This window comes from Panthera pardus, unplaced genomic scaffold (genome assembly GCF_024362965.1).
Source record: "Panthera pardus isolate Hobbes unplaced genomic scaffold, ASM2436296v1 HiC_scaffold_3, whole genome shotgun sequence".
Taxonomy (NCBI): domain Eukaryota; kingdom Metazoa; phylum Chordata; class Mammalia; order Carnivora; family Felidae; genus Panthera; species Panthera pardus.
This window is the reverse complement of record NW_026526876.1, coordinates 3547003-3556879: the sequence shown is the minus strand read 5'-3', so window position 1 is coordinate 3556879 and position 9877 is coordinate 3547003. Positions and strand designations below refer to the sequence as shown.

Here is a 9877-nt window from a genome sequence, read left to right as displayed (position 1 = left end):
AATGCAGGGTGGTGTCTAAGTAAAAGATCATCTCTTACTTCCCATCAGAATCCAAACTAGGAGAGAACTCCGAATGCCATGAATGTAGGGTGTCTCTCAATGTTTACAAAATCCCATGTGAACAGTAGAAAATTTACAGTGGGCAAAATCTTATGAATGCGTCACCTGTGAGAAAACCGTCACTTAGAGCATTGAATTTATGCTCTGGTTGAGTGCTCGCTCCAGAGAGAGAACTTATAAATGTCACAACTGGGGTTCCTGGGTGGCTCAGTCCGTTGAGCGTCGGACTCTTGATTTCAGCTCAGGTCCTGAACCCAGGATCGTGAGATCGGGCCCTACATTGGGCTCCACACTGAGCATGGAGCCTGCTTGGGCTTTTCTCTCTCCCTCTGCTGCTCTCCCCCTGCTCTCTCTCTCTCTCATTAATTAATTAAATTAAATTAAATTAAATAACCGTGAAAAGCCTTAATCATACCACTTCCTTCATTGCCATCAGAGGAGTCCTTTATGGGAGGAAAACCCTGGAGATGTCCTGAACGTGGGAGAGTTGTCAAAGTAGATACTTTATTAAGGATCAGATCAGAGATGGTGTGGCCCCTGGAGAAACAGTATGGCGGTTCCTCAAAAAATTAATTAGAAATGCCATAAGGCCCGGGGCGCCTGGGTGGCTCAGTCGGTTAAGCGTCCGACTTCAGCTCAGGTCACGATCTCACGGTCCGTGAGTTCGAGCCCCGCGTCCGGCTCTGGGCTGACGGCTCAGAGCCTGGAGCCTGCTTTGGATTCTGTGTCTCCCTCTCTCTCTGCCCCTCCGCCGTTCATGCTCTGTCTCTCTCTGCCTCAAAAATAAATAAACGTTAAAAAAAAATTAAAAAAAAAAAAAAAGAAAAGAAATGCCATAAGCCCCAGTAATTCCATCTTCCACCACTGGGGATTTGGGGAGAGAAAATGAACGCCGTAATCTAAAAAGGTCTATGCACCCCTATGTGTATTGCAGCATTCCTTACAGTAGCCAAGATAGGGAAGCGCCCACTGATAAAGGAATGGACGAAAATGTGGTGCGTAAACACAACGGAATAGTACGCAACCGTAAAAAAGACTGAAATCTTGCCCTTCGCAACAACAGAGATGGACTTAGAATCACTTGTGCGAAGGGAAAGAAGTCTGACAGCGAAAGACGAATACCATGTGATTTCACTCAGCTGTGAAATCCACAAAACAAAACAAAGGAACGAACAAACAGACCCATAAACGCAGAGGGCAATCTGGCGGTTGCCAGAGGAGGGTGGGCAAAATGGGCGAAGGGGAGAGGCCGTTCCAGGCTTCCAGTTCCCCACCCCCACCACACCAGCCCCCCCCCACTCACGCTCTGCTCATAGCTGCCTCCCTCTTCCTTCTCAGCTGCCCGACTCTGATCATAGATTTTTGTCTCCAGAAATATTTGGAGAACAGTGCCAAAAGGAAATACACTCCATCTTCTTCAGTTTTGCTAATACTGGCCAGTGTACCAGACAGGCCTTGACCAAACGGCTTTGACCCCTTCGTGGGATCGCTCTTACTGAACTGCATTTGGCATCACGCGCTGGGTAAGCGTCCAGGCCGGCAGGAAGCAGCGGTCATGGGGAAGGACTGTCGTTTTTTATTGAAACGATGTTGTTAGATGTGCTGTTTATCGGTGTCTTCTTTAAGACTCCCCAAAGAGACATTTCTGGTAAGCTTAGACTGGGAAAAGCTGTCCTCCTGAACAACTGGTAGGTTTCTAACTTACAGACCCCGGGCATCTTCTGACTGCCGACTCACTGAATACTCCAGTAAATAAAATCTTTTTTAAGGAAATAGCCAGAATACGTGATGTTCACGTTCCTGCTGACCGTCATCAAGTTAATGGGCTGCAATTGATCTTAGAATAAGATTATTCTCTGTCGCCGATCCTGAAACCTTCCAGAGACTTGAACTGTGATGGAGAAAATTGTTTGGTTTGAAGCATTTCCATTTATAAGAGATCTGATGCTTCCAAGTAGATGAGGAGGAGGCTTTATTTTTAGGAAATTTTTGCCCCTACTTTTCCTTCTCTCACCTACTCATATGATTTCAAGGATTTTTGCTTTTAGTTAATGGACAAGAAATTAAAGGTGATGAGGAGGTAAATGATAAATGTAGAAATTCTGCTTGTGGTAAGGCAGAGAAATTTCTCAGATAAAGAAAGAAAATAAATCTCAGGGACCATGAGGCTCTAGAGATTTTACTCTAGGTATTGGAATATTCATTGGCTGATCTACTTTGTATCGATAACAATTAATTAATGTGTAAACACTGGCATGATCACCTAAGCCCACTTTGACCTCAGGAAAGTTGTACTGGAGACAAAGCCCATGAAGTATGTGCAAAAGCCTTCAGCCAAGATTCGTATCTTACTGCATATCTGAAGATTAATTCATATCCATTGCTTATCATCGTATAATATGTGGTGGAAAGAACTTCTGAGATGGTATTGAATGGCACCTGGCTGGCTCAGTCGATGGAGCATGGGACTCTTAGTCTCAAGGTTGTGAGTTCAAGCCCCACGTTGGGTGTCGAGATTACTTACACATAAAATCTTTTTTTTAAAATAAAAGAAAGTGGTATTGAATGTAAGAAATCCCCAAAGAGTTTTCTCCTCTATAGTATGCTCCCAGGTAAAGTTGAATAAATCAGAGGGAAAAGGGCTATTTTGTAATGTACCTTTGTGAAAATCCAAACTTCCCATAAAATCAGAAATGTATTGGGGCGCCTGGGTGGCGCAGTCGGTTAAGCGTCCAACTTCAGCCAGGTCACGATCTCGCGGTCCGTGAGTTCGAGCCCCGCGTCAGGCTCTGAGCTGATGGCTCAGAGCCTGGAGCCTGTTTCCAATTCTGTGTCTCCCTCTCTCTCTGCCCCTCCCCCATTCATGCTCTGTCTCTCTCTGTCCCAAAAATAAAATAAGAAAAAAACGTTGAAAAAAAAAAAAATTAAAAAAAAAAAAAGAAATGTATTATAATATTAACAATCTTAAACTTAAAAATAAAATAACCTTTTAGTGCAAAAAGATATATACACATATTAATCTATAACCACGTTTCTAACATTAGATCATTTCCCAATCTGATTACTAAAACTTTTTATTCCATTGAAGAAATAAATAGCCTTTAATGTTATGGTAAGTTTTGAAGTTGTGTTTGGCCCAAAATACAGTAGTCATTTTTTTAAAGATTGTTTAAGGTAATTCCTACCCACAAAGTTGGGCTTGAACTTATGACCCAGAGATCAAGAGTTGTCCACTCCTCAACTGAGCCAGTCAGATCCCCCAATAGTCATTTTAAATTTTTTAAATTTTTTAAAGTTTATTTATTTATTTTGAGACAGAGAGAGAGAGAGAGAACACACAATTGGGGGAGGGGCAGAGAGAAGGAGAGACAGAATCCCAAGCAGGCTCCACACCATCAGTACAGAGCCTGGTGCGGGGCTTGAACTTATGAACTTCGAGATCATGACCTGAGCGGAGATCAAGAGTTGGACGCTTAACCTTAACCCACTGCACCCCACAGGTGCCAGCCCCATAGTTATTTTAAATTCTCGTGTATTTCCTCTTTGTTCTCCATCAAGCCAGTCATGATTTTTTTAAGTTTATTTATTTATTTTGAGAGAGAGAGAGAGAGACAGAGAGAGACAGTGTGAGTGGGGGAGGGGCAGAGAAAGAGAGAGAGAATCCCAAGCAGGCTCCACACTGTTAGTGCAGAGCCTAATTTTGGGCTCGAACTCCTAAACCGTGAGATCATGACCTGAGCCAAAGTCAGATGCCTAACCGGCTGAGCCACCCAGGTGCCCCCAGTCATTTTTTTTTTTTAAGTAAACCTGGGACTCAAACTCAAGACCCTGAAATCAAGAGTCACGTGCTTTACAGACTAAGGCAGCCAGGCACCCCGATTTTTTTTAATGGGGGCTCAAAATCTAGGAAGTTTATAAAGAATTCCTAGATCACCATTCAGAACTTTTTTTTGGGGTGTCCATTAAAGTTCTATAATCACTCTTTCATTCTAGTGTCTGAAACTCCTAGGTTATACCATATAAATTGTTCACGAAATCATCTTTTTGGGTGCAATCAAAATGTTAAATAAGAGATTAATTTACAACTAATTGATCATAGCCAGTTACAGATTTCTTTGTTCCTTCTCCACTGCTTCACTTGACTAACCTTGGGGGAAAAAAAAGAGAAAAAAGAAGAGATTAATGGAAAATTCTGGAATTGCTTAACATTTCAATATTTTAAATACAGTCAGTACTTCTTTTTTTTAATGTTTATTTATTTTTGAGAGAGAGAGACAGAGCACAAGCAGGGGAAGGGCAGAGAGAGAGAGAGAGAGAGAGAGAGAGAGAAACACAGAAACCGAAGCAGGCTCCAGGCTCTGAGCTGTCAACACAGAGCCAAAACGGGCCTCGAACTCCAAGATCATAACCTGAGCTAGAGTTGGACGCTTAACAGACCAAGCCACCCAGGCGCCCCAGTCAGCTCTTCCATACTTGTTTTGAAAGCACAGATTCGTTCCACCACAATTGCTACATAGGGCAACATTTGAGTTTTGAGTTTGTGTGATTTCAGGGCGCCTGGATGGCCAGTTAAGCATCCAGCTTTGGCTCAGGTCATGATCTCACAGCTTCTGAGTTCAGCCCCATGTCAGACTCTGTGCTGACAGCTCAGAGCCTGGAGCCTGCTTCGGATTCTGTGTCTCCCTCTCTCTCTCTGCCCCTCTGTCACTCATATTCTGTCTCTGTCTCTCTCTCTCAAAAAGAAATAAACATTAAAAATGAACAGTAATGAACGGGGATCTGAAGACAGAATCATGTGCAGAGATTGGTAAAATCCAGATAATGTGAGCATGTTGACTTTTCCCAGAAGGGAGATGCAATTAATCGCCTTGTCTATTTTATTTCTCTTTGTCTCTCTTTCAATTCACTGCTCCTCTCTGTCTGCCCAAGTGTCAAGTTTACCCCATCTACAGACTAATTTCTAAAACTTCAGTGACTTTTTCTTTCTACGATTGGAAGATTTCAGTTTGTTTCTTTTTACCATCGCCTGTTCCTACTTTGTTTCTGATGGCTTTTTATTTTTTTAAGACTTTTTAATTTTTTTATTATTTTTTTGAATGTTTATTCAATTTTTTGAGAGACAAAGAGAGACAAACAGAGTGCGAGCAGGGGAGGGGCAGAGAGAGAGGGGAAAACACAGAACCCAAAGCAGTCTCCAGGCTCTGAGCCATCAGCACAGAACCCTACGTGGGGCTTAAACCCACAAACCGTGAGATCATGTCCTGAGACGAAGTCGGACACTGAACCAACTGAGCCACCAGGTGCCCCAACTTTTTAAAAAGATTTCATTATTCAGGGGCGCCTGGGTGGCTCAGTCGGTTGAGTGTCTGACTTCAGCTCAGGTCATGCATGATCTCACGGTTCGTGAGTTCAAGCCCTGCATGGGGCTCTCTGCCTTCTGCTCAGAGCCTGCTTTAGATCCTCTGTCCCCCCACCCCCGCTCTGCCCCTCCCCTGCTCACCCTCTCTTTCTTTCTCTCTCTCTCTCAAAAATAAATGAACATTTAAAAAAATAAAATTTTATGATTCAGTGATCTCTACACCCAACGTGGGGCTTGAACCCACAACCCTGAGATCAAGAGTCGCACGCTCCATCGACTGAGCCAGCCAGGCACTCCTCTGATATCTTTTTAAATAATTTCTTGCTCTAGTTTAAAACAGAAGTCATTCCTTTTTGTATCTCCCTGAGCATGCCACATACATTTATTTTGAAGTCATTATCAGTCTGTTCCAGAGGGTGAACTGGGAGTGGATTCAGATTCCAATTTTTTATTCTCTTGGAAAGTTCTCTCTCTCTCTCTCTCTCATTCTGGGCTCACATCCCCACCCATCTAGTCTTTATGCAGTTGCTTCCACCTGCCCCCCGGCCAAGCCATAGTCTTACAATGACGTTTCAGGATTCCCCTGTCCCCTCGCGGTCTTCACGTTATGCAAAATCAGGTAATATGCCAACTGGTGACTGTGTTCTGAGGCCATCTCTGACTTCCTACCTCCCCAGTCTTGTGGCTTATAAATGCCACCTCCCCAGGTGGCGGTCGGCCAGGGTTGTTTCTTTTTTTCCCCACTTCCTTTCATGACCTAGTCAGCCCCTCACTTCCAGCAGCGAGCCTGGCGTGAAGGCTCAACATTTTTAGTTCTCTCCAATCATTCCCACTGACTTCCGACCACCCCCCCCCCAAAAAAAAAACAGCAAACCCGGGGCTGCGGTGTGCTCTCTGCTTTACATTTCCGCCCTTGCGATATTTCACCTCTTCCCTGCTTGATCTTTTCTATCCTCCAGCATCGTCTTACCTTTGAGTGTATCCAGGCATTTGGGGTTTTCTGTTTTCAATAGTTTATGTGTCGCTGCTGTATGTCTGGAGCAGAGAAGGTCCATCAAAGCATGAGCTCCTGATCTTATCCCTTCCCTCTCTTCTCTGCCCTGGGTTTTCGTGTCTAGCGGCTAGAATGCAGGGGAAGTTTGGGGTCTATTGACGGGATGGCGCGTCTAGGCGTGCTTTGACAACCCATCGCTTACCGCCTAGTTTAATGAACTGCCAGATCTTTGACGAGATACATAGGGAAGGCTTCTCACGGTTAGATTATCTCTGAGATTCTGCAAGATGTTAGATTATGCGCCAACTCTCTATCTCACGCCCGGAACCACCAAGAGACCTTGGGTAACGAAACTGGAGTGATCTCAATCGGATTTAAATGATCTCCCATATTCGGTCATTACTTCAGAGGAGTGCATAGCAACCACGTTCTTCTTGAGTGGTTTTGTAATCACGAAACTTGATTATGAGTTTATGAGGTCATCGCGTCCTGGGATATAGAACCCGGAGAAACATGTTACAGCGTCGCTGCAGAAGATCCGAGCCTGTGATGGACGGGGTTGAAGCTAGCCACAGACAGCTGACCTTGGTGACCACTTACAAGTAGGATGCCGCTTATTCAGGAAGTTCTTTTCCCCCCAACCTAAGGCGGGGCCCTTCACCCACCAGAGCGAGGGAGCCTGCCGCCCTTCCGGAGAAAAGCCAATATGGCACAGGACTCCAAAGCATGGATTTGGGGACCTGGTTGGCTTTATGAAACTGGCCAATTGCCTTCATTTTCTTATCTCTTGAGAAAGGAATGTCATTGTTCTCCCTCCTAGGATTATCATGAGCATTCAGTGAAATGAAATCGTGTATGTAAAATGCTGTCCTGGAACAGTGTGTCTGTTTCTTTAAAAAACTAATCAACGCAGGGGCGCCTGGGTGGCTCCGTCAGTTAAGCATCCGACTCTTGATTTCAGCTCAGATCACGATCTCCCACTTCTTGAGACTGAGCCCCACATGGGGCTCCACGGCGTGGAGCCTGCTTAAGATTCTCTCTCTCCCTCTCCCTCTGCCCCTCCCCTGCTCACTCGCATGCCCTCTCTCTCAAAAAATAAAAATAAAAATAAACACAGAATTATAATAGCACACGCAGAATTACCATATGACCCAGCAATTCCACATCTGGGTGTATGCCCAATAAAATCGAAAGCAGAGACTCGAACAGCTATGTGTATACTTATGTTTACAGCAGCATTGCTCATAATGGCCAAAAAGTGGACGCAACCCGGGCATCCCTTGATGTACGAATGGATAAACAAAATGCGCTATATCCACACAATACGATATTATTCAGCCTTGAAAAGGAAGGAAACTTCTGACACACAACACCACACGGATGAACCTTGAGGACGTTACGCTCGGTGGAAATGAGCCAGTCACAAAGAGACAAATAGTGTATGATTCCACTTGTGGGAGGTGCCTAGAATATGGGTCTGTCAGATTCGTAGAGACAAACAGAAGAAAGGTGGCTGCCAGAAGCTGAGAGGGGAGAGGCATGGGGAGTGACTAAGATGAGGGGCCCTTGGGTGGCTCAGTTGGTTAAGCGTCCGACTTCGGCTCAGGTCATGATCTCACGGTTCATGGGTTCGAGCCCTGCGTCGGGGTCTGTGCTGATAGTGTGAGGCCTGCTTGGGATTCTCTGTCTCCCTCTCTCTCTGCACCTCTCTTTCTCTCCAAAATAAGGAAATATTTTTTTAAACTTTTTTTTTTAATGTTTTATTTATTTTTGACAGAGAGAGAGAGACAGAGCATGAGCAGGGGAGGGGGCAGAGAGAGAGGGAGACACAGAATCGGAAGCAGGCTCCAGGCTCCCAGCTGTCAGCACAGAGCCCGACGCGAGGCTCGAACTCGCAAACCGCGAGATCGTGACCTGAGCCGCAGTCGGACGCTCAACCGACTGAGCCACCCAGGCGCCCCGTAAATATTTTTTTAAAAAGAAAAAAAATAAATAAAATGATGAAGACGAAAATAAATTAAGTAAATAAAATGATTAAGATGGTGAATTTTATGTTATGTGTATTTCGCCACAATTGAAAAAAGGAAAGAGCCACATGACAGAAATTTCCGTTCATTGCTCTGCTCAATAAACTTCTATTACACAAACATTCTCCAGATCCTCTGTTAGGCACTGTGCCTCCCAAGAGGAGTTAGACACTGGCCCTGACCTCAGAGGAGAGGCGAGGCAGACATCTAAACAATGTGTGAAATAAAGTGCAGACAGGGGTCTGGGTCATAAAGTCCTATCAATGACATGAGGGACCCAGGGGAGCGAGTGGCCATTTCTTCTTGAGAAGCCACAGTGAAAGTCAGGAGAGCTTTCTAGAAAGCAGAAACCTGCAGAAGTAGTCATCAAGCTTTGAGGGGTTTGAAAGGGAGAAGTGTGAGCCACGCCAGGGGCCCGACATGTCCTGGTGCCCTCATGGCCATGCACTTGGCATTGCTGGTTCTAGGTGACAGAGGCATCCTGGGCTGGCAGCAGATACGGCTCTAAAAGCCACAGGGGGCTTCTGGGCCTGGTGAGGTGTTTGGACACTCACTTGCGGGCAATGGACAGTGACTGGGAGGTGCTGAGCAGGGGACTGACTCAATCATATTGGAACGAGAGCAATCACTTGGTAACGCAAGACTAGCGATCCTATTTGTTCGTTGTTTCCAGGCTAAACAGCAACTGATAAGTAGCCAGAAGTCTAGTGTTTTCAGGCCTGCTCAGAAAGGATGATACACGTGGGCCTGTGAATCTTCAAATGCTTATTCAGACCCACGTTGCTCATAATCGGAAGGAGGACTTAGGTCATGATCTCACGGTTGATGGGATCGAGCCCCGCGTTGGGGTCTGTGCTGACAGCACAGAGTCTGCTTGGGATTCTCTCTCTGCCCCTCCCCAAAATTAACCATCTTTGCTTAATGTTCAAGAGCCTTGCATATTGCCAGTGAATCAGGAAATGAATACTTTGTAATGACAGCCACACACAAACCGGAGTTCCCTGTCTGGGACTGCAGCCCAAACGCTGAAGCTCTTCCCAAAGATCCCCATGGAATGTGAAGGAATACCCATCCGCTGTAACCAGAAAAGCCATTTCCTCTGAAGTCAGAACAGCGCTGTTGGGTTTCTAGAAGATAAAACCAAAAACTTTTGGCATCCTAACGCTTTGCTGGATGACAGTACCTCCTGTTTTTACCAGGCTGCAAGGACTTCTCACCAGTTTTTCCCAGACAACCCATTTCCAGAAAACAAATATCCTTCTTAGGCGCCAGCCCACCGTCTCGTTTGCCATGTCCACACAGAACAGGGACTTTCCAGATGCTGACACACATTGTCTCACGTTAGGCAAGATATCCAAAAACAAAAACAAAAACTTATTTTTCACAGAAATTTCAGAGAATCGGCACCAAATAATCCAGAAAGTGTGTTCTTTGCAA

The 9877-nt window shown here is 45.1% G+C and overlaps 1 long non-coding RNA gene across 1 annotated transcript; it reads right to left on the bottom strand.

Moving 5' to 3' along the window:
- Positions 1-3658: 3658 nt before the first annotated feature.
- LOC109245825 (uncharacterized) lies at positions 3659-8200 on the bottom strand. Its single transcript, XR_008418900.1, has 2 exons — positions 6390-8200; positions 3659-4207 (listed from the first exon to the last, which is right to left on the bottom strand). It is a non-coding gene; the product is annotated as an uncharacterized LOC109245825 (long non-coding RNA).
- Positions 8201-9877: the final 1677 nt, after the last annotated feature.